At 41.1% G+C, this 13144-nt stretch overlaps 1 protein-coding gene across 7 annotated transcripts in view; it reads left to right on the top strand.

Moving 5' to 3' along the window:
* The first annotated feature begins 9250 nt into the window (after positions 1 to 9250).
* BBOX1 (gamma-butyrobetaine hydroxylase 1) overlaps positions 9251 to 13144 on the top strand; it is a 78374-nt gene continuing 74480 nt past the window's right edge. For 3 of the 7 annotated variants that reach the window (XM_061610593.1, XM_061610597.1, XM_061610592.1), the window contains exons 1-2: positions 9251 to 9533; positions 12120 to 12213. The gene's annotated coding sequence lies outside the window, so the exon portion shown is untranslated. Of the gene's footprint in view, positions 9534 to 9580; positions 9654 to 12119; positions 12214 to 13144 lie in introns of those variants that run through there. The other 4 variants (XM_061610596.1, XM_061610594.1, XM_061610595.1 and 1 more) reach the window with 3 other exon arrangements.

Below are 13144 nucleotides of genomic sequence, written 5' to 3'. Positions count from 1 at the left end.
GACCCCATGCTATCAACAGAGCCCATATAGGACTTAGCCTTTTAAGGAGGACAAATTGGCTGAACGTTTACAAGTGAAAATGCCCATTAGCAAACGAACAAAGCGGCCTTTTAACATTAAATGTCCAAGAATAGTGGTGCTGCTTTCTCAATTATTGTAAGTAGAAAGGTTCAGAAAACTAGTCAAGAATGGAGGGGCACCATCTTTAACATCTGCTGACATTAAAGGCCAAGTTCCACTGAAAGACTGTGATAAAGTGAAAACTAGATTTCATGTTACATGTAGGAATGAAATCCCCATCTATTAGCTTGATTTAAATGTGAGCCTTGATCTGTTAACCACTCTTCACATTTTGCTATGCTCAGATTGGCAGACTTGGGGACTTCCCATCTTCGCTTTGCCATCAGTAGGGACATGGGGAATCCCTTGTTTGTTGGGAATTCTGGCCCTGGTGCTTTATTTTCCTTTCTGCTGATTCCCCTGTGGAATGGGATAACCAAGTCAGCCACAGCTCTGGGTGACGGAGGGCTTCCCTAGAGGTTTAGCAGACACATCTGTCAAGGCACAGGATTTCACTTTGAGTCAGGACAGAGGTGGTGATGTTAGGGACTCTGCCAATGTTTCGGATATATGTTCCCCACAAAGATCCATAAATCAGTATAAAACAGGGTCATGTTCCTGTGATTTTTCAACTTCTCTGCATATGGGTGCTATCTCATATTATTCTATCTGCATATTAAAACCAAAACATGTACAATTGTAATGATGCATGAAGTAATTCTGGGATCTGAAAAGGACTAGCTATTGATTCACTGGTATCTGGTTCAACTTAAACTTTCTTGTGGCTTAGCTGTTTTTATGAAAAATCTCATGAATAGAATGCTCAAAAGCAAGCAGGAATGTTTAATCAAAGAGGTTAGAAGAAGTCATACTGAAGGCTGACTCAGCTATCCAGGCAATGCCATAAAAATTACTAGCCCATCAAAATGGTTACTAGCCTCAAATTAGTTGTTATGCATTAAAAACCTGCTTTAAGAAAAGAAAATGCAGATGTTTCCATGCTTGGAGAGGATTTCTACTCACCACAGGTGACCAGGTGGCTACTTATAAAGCTGAACTATATAGATCTTTACTGTGCAGTAAAGAAAACATTCTGAACCTTATTAACCCAGTAGATCATTTATATGCTGGATTTTATGGGGGAACCTTATGTTTAACATCACCTAAATGTCACTGTTTTTGATAGCTTGGCATCCAATGCTGATTTTTAAAAAAACAGAAAACAACAACAAATACGCTTTCAAGAGGCTCTGAGGAATTATTAGCTAGCTCTGAACAAATGCAGCTATGATTATGAATAATTAAGCAAGTGTGGTGTTCTTAAGTTTGGCAGAAATGTCTGGTGTTTTTCAAACTATGGAAATGTGTCTGTGTCTGAAGACAGTTAAAGAAATTTATTTCTTCAGTCTGTTTCCCTACTTTGATCTTTTACCCAACCAAAGAAGAACACTGGGGATAAATTTATTTCTTGAGACACAGAGATACTTCTCTTGCAAAAACTGAACCAGACAGTGTTTTTCAATGCTGCTTCATATTAGAAAACAATTAATGCTGGACATGATCCAGTCAAAGTTAAGCACTGGTAAGTTCCATTAATTTCAGGTGGACAGTAATTAATGTGGCTTAAATGTGTTTTACTTTGCTAGATGGGCATTGTGATGCTTCCTTTCCAGTCTTGTCTCATTGGTACAATTCTTATGTCATGGAAATGGCTGTAGCCAACTCCTATGATTCCATTCCATGCTTTTTTAAAAAACAATGTTTGCCCTATTTTCAAAGTATTAGTCAGTAAAAATATATACAAATCACAAAATAGTTCTTAAAATGTCAACTGTATCAAAAGAATATTCATACTCTTAAAAGAATCCTGTGCTCATCTATGGCAACTGAATGCTTTTCCAAGGTCTTGCATTAGTAGTGGACAATGCTCAGGTGTTATCACAAGTTATCATAAGATGATTTTTCCATTGTTTCCTGTGATAAATATTAATAATTCTTTAAAATGTATCCCGGAGTGGTGGCAACTTGTCCTGTTAGGGAGAAGCAAATTTTCCTGGCATTGTAAATACTAAATAGCCAGTTGTCCCCATGCAGGAGCACATTCTTAATAAATGTTTGCCCAGTAAAACCAATGATAAAATTAATCTCCTAATGATTCTTCTAAGAGCCAGTTCCCATGGTCTAAGACTCCTCCATGGCATCTAACTGTGGATACAACTGCAGTTATGGGGGGGGGAGGCAATTTTTGTCATTTCCAAAGCTTGAAAATGTGTGGCTGTGTAATGTCAGACAATGATGCTGGGAAGATGAAGCAATGTCTGGGAATATGCCAGGCAATTTGTTATGAAACCCAGTGTGGTGTAGAGCATCAGATATGGACTAGTGCAGCCTTCCCCAACTGGTCCCCAGATGTTTTGGGCTAAAGCTGCAGCCCTGGCTGGGGCTAATGAGGTCTGTAATCCAAAACATCTGGAGGGCACCGCGTTGGGGAAAGCTTAACGAGCAAGACTAGTTTCAAATCCTGGGTCAGTCATGAAGGATAATCTTGGGCCACCCTCTCAGCTTAACCTACTCCACAAGATACAATTTCTTTATTTATTAGATTTATATCCCACCCCTCCTCTCAATAGGAGCCCAGGTCAGCAAACAATGGGGTTTGGGTGAGGAGAAACCATGTACACTGCCCTGAGACACTTGGAAGAACAGCAGTATACAAATATAATAAATAATACTCATGTGCAACTGCAACATGCATGGCTGAAGGTGTCTTGGATCCATGTCAAAAGTGAACCTTGGATAAAATAACCTTAAATGTAAGCCCTCCAGCTTAATTGGGCTATAATGATGGCCAACCTGGGACTGGAATAAGTAAATTGGCCTAGCAATACACGTTTCTGTAAAATGATATTGTGACAGTAACAAAAACACGTAATGCACTGTAAAGGAAATGAGTTCCAGATTTTCATTACGTATTACTTTGTTATTTCTGTTTTAAAGTTCCATTTCACAGGCATTCAGAAAATAGGATAATGGTAATGACTCATACTTTTGCTGAGTTATTATGTAATCTAAAAGGGAGTATGCTTTGTTTCTGTTGGATAAGATTCTTTTCCTCTTGAATCTCATGCAACACCCATTATACATTCCATAGGATGCATCAATCAAGCAAACACTGTTGAATACATTGCTTGCAGCGCGACTTAATTTTGTTTCAGAATTAGATATACAGCTGCAAAAATGTTTAACTCCCAGATTTCTATCCTTGCATCATTCTTCTTTTGAACATTTTTTCTTTGATACATATTTAAAAAATAATTCCTAAATTTGATAGCATATTTCATATTACTTTCAACTAAAATTCTGGCAATAATTTGTTAATACTTTGTTAACAAGAAGGGGTGAAGTCTCTCTCTTTTTTCCTCCGCTGTCTCCGCCTCTATAATTAACAGCTATACAAACAAAAGGAAGCATATCATATAGACAGGAAGGGCACTTCCAGATAACCTGTTTATTGAACATTCATCTTGATTTGTTTACAGGGAGGTTAGATAACATCGTATCAAAGCAAGTGTTATCCCACACTTTCTAGTTCATATTTCCATCATTTTCCTTTATCACAAAAAGTCTTATCTTTTGGGGAAGTGGGTTTGTTTCACAAGACTTCCCAATCAACTATAATTGTTCAATCTGAATTTGGTGGTATTTGACTGAATCCCATCTGAAGATAGCGACTGTCTGGAAGCACCTGAAATCTTCCGTTCTGATCTCATATCCCCAATCATAATTTAACCCAGTAACCTCAGGCAAGCTGTGATCTCTCACCTTCAGCCCTTCCCCACCCACACAGCCAATCTTCAGTAGGAGGGTAATGATACAGATAATTTGTACAAACTGATGTGATTATGGTAACATTATCTGCATAATCTTGCAGATGTTGTATTACGTTGTTCATTTCTACAACTAACAAAATGCAGTGTCTCTCAAATTATGAATGTCTAAAATACATCAAACTATTGTTACATTTGGTCCAGTTCTCCAAGTGATAATCACTTCAAGAGTGCAGCAGGTACCCATGTTCTGTTTCCTTAGGAATTTGGAGACTTCTATCATTTTGTAATGTATTATTTATACATGTATACAGGTTAAACATAGGTGGAAGATTCTAAGTATTAAACCACTCCAACAGACACTGCTCACCTATTTGGCTTCTAAACACCCAACTCCTTTCGTGCTTACCAGACTCCCTCAGCCTAAATCTGCAGTTTCTTCGCAAATACAAATTGATGTCATCCCTCACAGGGAGAAGGACATGCCCCTTAGAAGGAATCTCTGGCCATTTCCTTAGCTATGCTCATTCAGGCCCTTCAGTACCAGTCCTCCCTACAGAAAGGAATTTACAACTGGAACAGGTTCAGAAGAGGACTACAAGGATGATTAGGGGACTGGAAACAAAGCCCTATGAGGAGAGAATGAAAGATGCTATTTTAGGCTGCATTAACAGAAGTATAGTTTCCAAATCATGTGAAGTATTGGTTTCCTTCTATTTGGCACTGGTTAGGCCTCATCTTCAGTACTGTGTCCAGTTCTTCACACCACACTTTAAGAAGGATGCAGACAAACTGGAACGAGTTCAGAGGAGGGCAATGAGGATGATCAGGGGACTAGAAACAAAGCCCTATGATGAGAGACTGAAAGAACTGGGCATGCTTAGGCTTGAGGAGAGAAGACTAAGGGGAGATATGATAGCACTCTTCAAGTACTTGAAAGGTTGTCACACAGAGGAGGACAGGATCTCTTCTCGATTGTTCCAGAGTGCAGGACACAGAATGGGCTCAAGTTGCAGGAAGCCAGATTTCACCTGAACATCAGGAAAAACTTCCTGTCAGAGTGGCATGACAATGGAACCAGTTACTGAGGGAGGTGGTGGGCTCTCCAACACTGAAGGCATTCAAGAGGACGGCCATCTGTCCAATGTGCTTCAAGTTGTATTCCTGCACTGAGCAGGGGGTTGGACCCAATGGCCTTAAAGGCCCTTTCCAACTCTACTATTCTATGATTCTATAAGCTAAACCTGTCCAACCAGTTTGACCAATTCAAGCACTCTTTTTACAACCAGAGTTTCAGTACTGAAGGGGGATTATTGACAGATCATTAAAATCAGCTCCCCATCTCATTTACTACTTTCATCCTTGTGGTCCATGCCCATCAGAAGAAAACTTGTAGCCAGGTGATATTCAACTAATGGGACCATGCACAATGAGACTTTACCCCTTTCCCCACACTCCCTGCATGCACCCCAAATTTGCTGCAGAGCATTGGGGGAACCTCTAGAACAGATTTAGGGGGCTTGTGGGGGAAAGAGAGGGGGAGAATGTTCCATTGCATGAACAAAAATCATTGTACAAATGGAATTTTCATGTAGTGCTATGCTGATACAGCCCTCAGAGTTTCCTTTCTCCATAAATGGATCAGTTGATCTGAAAAGGCTTGCCTGGTTTGCACCCCAGATGGTTTCAATGCAAGGAATCTGCCCCCACGATATTAATGTAAATTGTATTTTCCCCTTCTATAGCCAGACATCTTTTATACATAAAGCACTGGTTTGATCCAGACCTGGTCATGCTCAGAGTAAACCCACTGAGATAAATGAGATTATTTTAGTCAAGACTAACGTCTCATTGATTCCAATGAGTCTACAATTATTATGACAAAGGCTCAATCCAACCCCTTTGCCCCCTTTGTTGTTGTTGTTATGTGCCTTCAAATTGATTACAACTTATGGCAACCCTATGAATTAGACATCTCCAATAACATCTGTTATAAACCACCCTGTTCAGATCTTGTAAGTTCAGGTCTGTGGCTTCCTTTATGGAATCAATCCATCTCTTATTTTGTCTTCCTCTTTTTCTACTCCCTTCTGTTTTTCCCAGCATTATTGTCTTTTCTAGTGAATCATGCCTTCTCATTGTGTCCAAGTATGATAACCTCAAGTTTCATCATTTTAGCTTCTAATGATAGTTCTGGTTTAATTTGTTCTAACATTCAATTATTTGCCTTTTTCGTGGTCCATGGCATCTGCAAAGCTCTCCTCCAACACGACGTTTCAAATGAGTTGATTTTTCTCTTATCTGCTCTTTTCACTGTCCAACTTTCACATCTATACATAGAGATCAGGTCCCCCCTTTTTATTAATACATAAATAATAGGTTCACACACAGACCAAACTGGTTTATAACTTGATAACTTGTTTCCACAACATCTGTTAATGAGAACAACATAATATTTTGCACAAACACAGAACTGTTGAACGTAGTTGAACTTTCTAACAATTTGGACAAGCAAGAAAAAAAGCATGAAAGGGAAAAAATGGTATGAATAGTTAAATACTACTATATATAACATATGGAACAGAATTAGACATATTTTTGCATGGATTACAGCACTGATTTGTGTTTCTTATTAAATAAAGCTACCAACACAAATATTTAATTTCCCATACATTACAAAACTGTGTTTGAATTCATTCTCTGCTCTGGTTGCCAAAATAGCTATAAAATCTAATTCAGAAAACAGTCGTTTAACTTCTTTATTACATCTGCTCATAATTGTTCCCATCAATCAAACTACCAAATATTAAATCTAAGAAAAATGTTGTAATCCTTAATAAATACATTGGCTTGATAGTATTTAGACAGCAGTTATCACATATGGTGTTTCTAGTACTATACTGATGAATAGGCTTTACACTTGGTGATGTGGACATTTAAAGCTTGATTTCAATATTACTTGCAACTTCATCATATAATTTTCATTATTTCTGCTAGTAGGCAAGACTGTAGTAGTTAGTATTATTAGTTTTGAAATTCAAGTCACCTAGTGTACATTTGAGGAACAATGAATGATGAATTAACGAGTTGAATATTGAATTGCAAAGTCATGAAATGATCAGTTTCTTCATAAACCTTGGCTATATTCTGCAGTTTTAAAAAGCAAAGATAATTTTTGCACTTTGCAAATTAGTGACATACTGGAGATTTGCTCCACTGGTTATGGGACTGAATCGGCCATGGTCACCCTGATAGATGACCTTTATTGAGAGAAGAACAGGGGGAGGGTGACCTTGTTATTCTTACTTGATCTCTCAGTAGCTTTTGATAACATTGACTTTGGTATCCTTCTGAGCCGACTTGATGAGATGGGTACTGTAGGCACTGTTTTACTGTGATTCCGATCATATCTCCAGGATTGTTTTCAGAGAACAGCATTAGGTGATTCTCTTTTGACCTCCTGGCAGCTGTGCTGTGGGGTGCCGCAGGGTACCATCTTGCCCCAATGCTGTTTTAACGTTTATATAAAGCCCCTGGGAGCAGTCATTAGGAGATCTGGGGTGAGGTGCCAGCAGTATGCTGATGATACCCAACTCTATTTCTCAGTAACATTTGAATCAGGAGAGGCTGTGCAAGCCCTGGACCGGTGCCTGAACTTGGTGGTGGGCAGGATAAGGGACAATAAACCGACTTTGAATCCTAGCAAGACAGAGGCACCGTGGAAAGGTGACTCCCGAGTCCAGATAATTGGTCTATTGCCTGCTTTGGATGGGTATGTACTCCCTCTGAAAGAGCAGGTTTGTAGTCTGGGGGTGCTCCTTGATCCATCTTTGTTGCTAGAGGCCCAGGTGACCTCAGTGGCTAGGAGTGACTTTTTCCAGCTTCAGCTTAACGGGGCAGGATATTGCCAATATGTTCTCCCACTGCTGAAATAATTGCACTTGCTGCCCATTAGCTAAGTTCAAGGTGCTGGTTTTGATCTATAAAGCCCTATACAGCTTGGGCCTAGGATTCCTGAAATATTGACTTACCCGTTATATACCCAGTCAATCACTGCGCTCTGCAGGTGAAAGCCTCCTGCAGATACCTCATCAGGAGGTCCATTCCACACAACCTAGGCATCTATCCTTTGAAATTCTATCCCCTTAAATATTAGACAGGGGTCATATCTGTTGTCTTTTTGGCACCTACTGAAGACCTTCCTCTTTTACCAAGTATTTTAAGCAGAGACCTTATCCCAGTTTGCATCTGTGTTGGTATAAGATATTTTAAATATTTATTTTAAAGCTGTTTTTACAGATTTTTAAAAGATATTTTTAGTGTTTTTGTTTGCTGCCCTGGGCTCCTTTTGAGAAGAAGGGCAGGATATAAATTTAATTAATTAATTAATTAATTAAGGCAAGCTGAAAGAGAGAGTGCTGGCAAGTAATGGGGCAGTTGGTGCCACAACATGAACACCAGCAAGAGGATTAGGCAGCTGCTACTTCTACAAGCAACTGATTTTGCCCACTTCCACACCTGTGATCTATCACTGGCAATCCTTACAGTGCTGGGAATTGGGCCTAGCAGGCTTCCCCTGTCTCTGCAGCGATGATAGGGCTCCTCTTGCTCACTTGTGACCTGTGTTCCCTCCGAGTAGCGCAGCAAACCCTATTCTTCCTATCACATCTCCCAGAGGCAAAGTGCGAGGGCAGCCAATTCCTGTAACAATCCTACACTCTCCACATTCATGTGCATGCCTGTGCCACCTGCCCTCCAAGGAGCGAGAGGAGGTGCTGCTCCTGTACAACAGCAGTTGGGAACCTCAGACTTGGACAGCCTTCCAAGCCTTTCTGTCTGGCCCCTTTCCTCACACCACATCTCCTCCCTAGCCACACCCCCTCTCCCCAGGCCGCACTCCTCACTGGTCCTGCTCCACACCCTTCTGCCTCGTTTTTGCCTAGCTGAAATATGTCCTTGAACTCGGCTAATGATTCTTAATTGTCTGGATGGAAACTAAGGAGGTGTATGTGGGTGTGTGGAAAGCAGCCTACTGCACAAAGATAAAGTTTACATATTGCACCGCTCCTTTTACCTCTGCCCCCCCCCAAGGTTGTCCTGAAGGAAATGCGACCCTCAGGCTGAATATTCGTTTCCCCCCAAAGGAACAGAGCAACTCCTTTAATTCACCCAACGGGTCCAGAACTTTCCACTTCAGCAGCTAACCGGACACGGGGCTCTCCTGGGTCTCTGCAACAACGAACCCCGAGGCCAGCCCTGGCGTGAAAGTATTGAAAATTAGCTCCATTGATGCTGATGGAGCCTACTTCCGAGCTAAAGGTTTGGGGCACCCCCATTATATTCCACATCCCAGGATGCAATGCGCTTCTGGCTTCCTTCTAGCAGACACATCTTGCCGGAGTAGAGCGGGTTCATATATGCGCTCGCGAAAAAAACCGCCGCCTATCAGCGTCTGTAGCCCTTGTAGCAACCCTACTCCTTGTAAGCGAGCCGGAGAGCTGACCTTTTATCTCCTGTGACAGACCTTGCTTGCCGCGCCTGGTCGCGTCGTTTTTTCCTAAGTTGTCTTAGCTGAGGCAGGCAGCAGCGGCGGTAAGAGGGCTCTTTGCCAGCTTTCCCTGGCTGTGTAGCGCTTACCCTTAGCAGGTAAGAGGCCGCGGGCCCCAGCCCCACCCCCACTCCGCAGACAGGAAATACTTGCGGTCCCCGCACTCCACCTGCGGTGCGAAATTGATCTCTCCGGCGGCCGAGAAACTGTGCGGTCAGGTTAGGCGTTTAAGGACAGAGTGCTCCGGGCAGCTCTTCCATTTCGTTCTCACCAGGAAAAGAGGAGGAGGCGGCTCCTATTCCTCACTGCTTGTATCAGAACGAGCTTCTCTGATAGTTTACACGCAGAGCTTGGAAAAGTTACTTTTTTGAACTACAACTTACACCAGCCCAATCCAGTGGCCATGCTGGCTGGGGCTGATGGGAGTTGTAGTTCAAAAAGTAACTTTTCCAAGCTCTGTTTTACACGGACGTAATCCTACAGAATTCAGCGGAGTTACTCCCAAGCAGGCGTGCATAGGATTGCAATCTGACTGCTGCAAAAGGGGGTGGGGGAGCCGGTGGAAACGCACACAGACACGATTGGGTTCCTTTGTGGGCATCGGGACTTGGGTGGCAGAGGAAAACCTCGGAAGAGGACAACGGACGTTGTAAAGGCTTCCGAAGTAGCAGGAACCTTTAAGGTGCTATTAGGATGGGACACTCTTTCATGTGAGCCTGGACTGAGGGAGCAACGTACACTTCCTGAAGGCTGTACAGTTCCACTCCATATAAAGACGGTGCTGTAAAAGAGGCAGGGAGTGTGAAGTGAGACCTGCAACAAAAAATTGCATATCATGAAAAGAAAAGTGGGGTAGAAATATAATTAATAATAATAATAATAATAATAATATGGAGTGTGCACGTTCATGGTGCCAGGCAGCCAACCAACTTTATCTTCTCCCAGAATACTCCTGTAAAGTCCTATTTTCTGTTGATTTCCTCCAGCCAGCCTTCTGTGCTCACTGAGCATGCTCATTGGGTGCTCTCACTAACTTAGGTCCTTTGCCCCCAGATTTGTTGTAGTTCTGCAAACCTTGGGGCTCCCCCAAAACTGCTGATAGCTCCGTCTTGTGTGTAGATGATGCTGTTTTGGCTACATAAAGATCCACACTATGAGAATGAGTTTGCTATCAGTATGTTGGATGATGATAGGAAGTAAAGGAGTCATTTTCAGACTAGATAATGTGTACTATTCTCAGACTTTTATCACACATTCAAAAAAAATCATCAACCTGTATATGGAAAACATTTTTCCATTTTGCAAAATGATACAGGTAAGCCACATTACCCGAGTGTGAGAGCTATATGGGTTATGACCAATGTTATGACCATTGTGGGTTTTACATTCAAACTTGCTGTGGGAAATGGCAAAGCCTTATTTATGCATGTGTTTATTTTAAATCATTGCCATGTATTACCTCTGAAACACCAGAAGCAATAATAAATTGACATGTTCAAGCATATGCAAAGTTCCTTTTCTTCACCCCTCAGTAACTGCATCACTTTGGTTACCTGGAATCAGAAGGCATGACTTCTAATCGGATTTGAACAAGCCCTCTGTACCTCTTGGATTATAAATTACATTAAGGGTTATGAAGTGCCTCTTTGAGAGCTGTTGAAAGGGGTGCCACTACTGCTGGCCCACCACAACATCTCAACACTAGATGTTGTGGCAATGCAGAAGTATAGATCTTTCTTGTGCCAGAAACAGCTACCAGCTGCAGAATATTAGTATCTTACAAAGCTGTTACTTGGCACTGAATTAGGCAGAAGTATGGCAATGATTGGGCAGGACTGGGAACAAGCAGTCTCTGTCGTGTCCTAAAAGGTTTCCACTGTGGACTCATCTATACCTAGGCAAACATAGTTATCAGAATAAAATGCAAGGAATGCGTTCACTGCCAGTTGTATTTCAATGTGAAGGGATTTCTTGTAGACTCTGGCATCTGTGTCTTCCTAGGACAAGGGGTTGCATAAGGAGAGTTCTGTACAAAATGTGGTTAGGATGCACAACCTTTTTACTCAACAGGAATTCTGGTAATGTCAATGAGACTGTCCCAGAATAAGTGGGCTGGGGTTACATTAGATCCATACAGGGTATAATTAGGATCACGAGATATTTAACACTCCTGATCCTAAACCATTTTAAAATCTCAACCCTAAAGACATTTACTTGGAGATTACCACACGTTTGCCTGGAAGCTTTCTCCCAAACTTATTTACATAGAAGCCAGCTTATACACTGATTCTCATTGTGTTTTCTTGGCAATGTTGGTTAAATAAGTGGGAATTAATTTCATGAAAATAGAACTTAAATACTTCTCTGTTTGGTACTAATGACCATGAAGAGGGTCCAGAGATAAATTGTGCAATTGTGCAAATAGAATCATAGAATTGGAAGGTACCTCAAGGGTTGACTAGTCCAAACCCTTGCCACTGCAAGAAACCTACTAGCACAGAATCTCTCATAGATGGCCATCTAGTCTGTGCTCAAAATAATAGAGATTGGTAACTGGTTGGGTAATATGGAGGTCTTTTTCCTGCCCTCATCATAGCAATTGGCTGATTCCCTAGAATATGAAATTTTGTTTATTTGTATTTTACTAGAGTTTTTGGTCATAAAATTAGCCATACTTTTTACAGAACCGATCATCCTCTGATCTCTTATAAAATAATATTTGACAGTGAATTGAGTCTGGACTGCTTCTTCATATTCCAGCCATAGGTGGTCTTCCAGGTCAGTATGGTTTTAATCTAGTAAGAGTATGAAATGTAGTAATAGCATAAGTGTGCCAAGTATCCCCTTATAAAGGATTTTTTTGTTGTTCTTATGTGCCTCCAAGTCAACTAACCTACGGCGACTCTGTGAATCAGCGACCTCCAAAAGCATCTGTCATGAACCACCCAGTTCAGATCTTGTAAGTTCAGGTCTGTGGCTTCCTTTATGGAATCAATCCATCCCTTGTTTGGCCTTCCTCTTTTTCTACTCCCTTCTGTTTTTCCCAGCATTATTGTCTTGTCTAGTGAATCACGTCTTCTCATTATATGTCAAAAGTATGATAACATCAGTTTCATCATTTTAGCTTCTAGTGATAGTTCTGGTTTAATTTGTTCTAACACCCAATTATTTGTCTTTTTTGCAGTCCATGGTATGCACAAAGCTCTCCTCCAACAGCACATTTCAAATGAGTTTATTTTTTCTCTTATCCGCTGTTTTCACTGTCCAACTTTCACATCCATACATAGAGATCAGAAATACCATGGTCTGAATGATCCTGACTTTAGTGTTCAGTGATACATCTTTGCATTTGAGGACCTTTTCTAGTTCTCTCACAGCTGCCCTCCCCAGTCCTAGCCTTCTTCTGATTTCTTGACTATTGTTTCCCTTTTGGTTAATGACTGTGCTAAGGTATTGATAATCCTTGACAAGCTCAATGTCCTCATTGTCAACTGTAAAGTTACATCAATCTTCTGTTGTCATTACTTTAGTGTTTTTGACATTCAGCTGTAGTCCTGCTTTTGTGCTTTCCTCTTTAACTTACATCAGCATTCGTTTCAAATCATTACTGGTTTCTGCTAGTAGTATGGTATCGTCTGCATATCTTAAATTATTGATATTTCTCCCTCCAGTTTTCACACCTCCTTCATCTTGGTCCAATCCTGCTTTC

The sequence above is a fragment of the Rhineura floridana genome, chromosome 2, assembly GCF_030035675.1.
Source record: "Rhineura floridana isolate rRhiFlo1 chromosome 2, rRhiFlo1.hap2, whole genome shotgun sequence".
Lineage (NCBI taxonomy): Eukaryota > Metazoa > Chordata > Lepidosauria > Squamata > Rhineuridae > Rhineura > Rhineura floridana.
The sequence above is the reverse complement of the archived record's forward strand: the minus strand, read 5'-3'. Positions and strand labels throughout refer to the sequence as shown.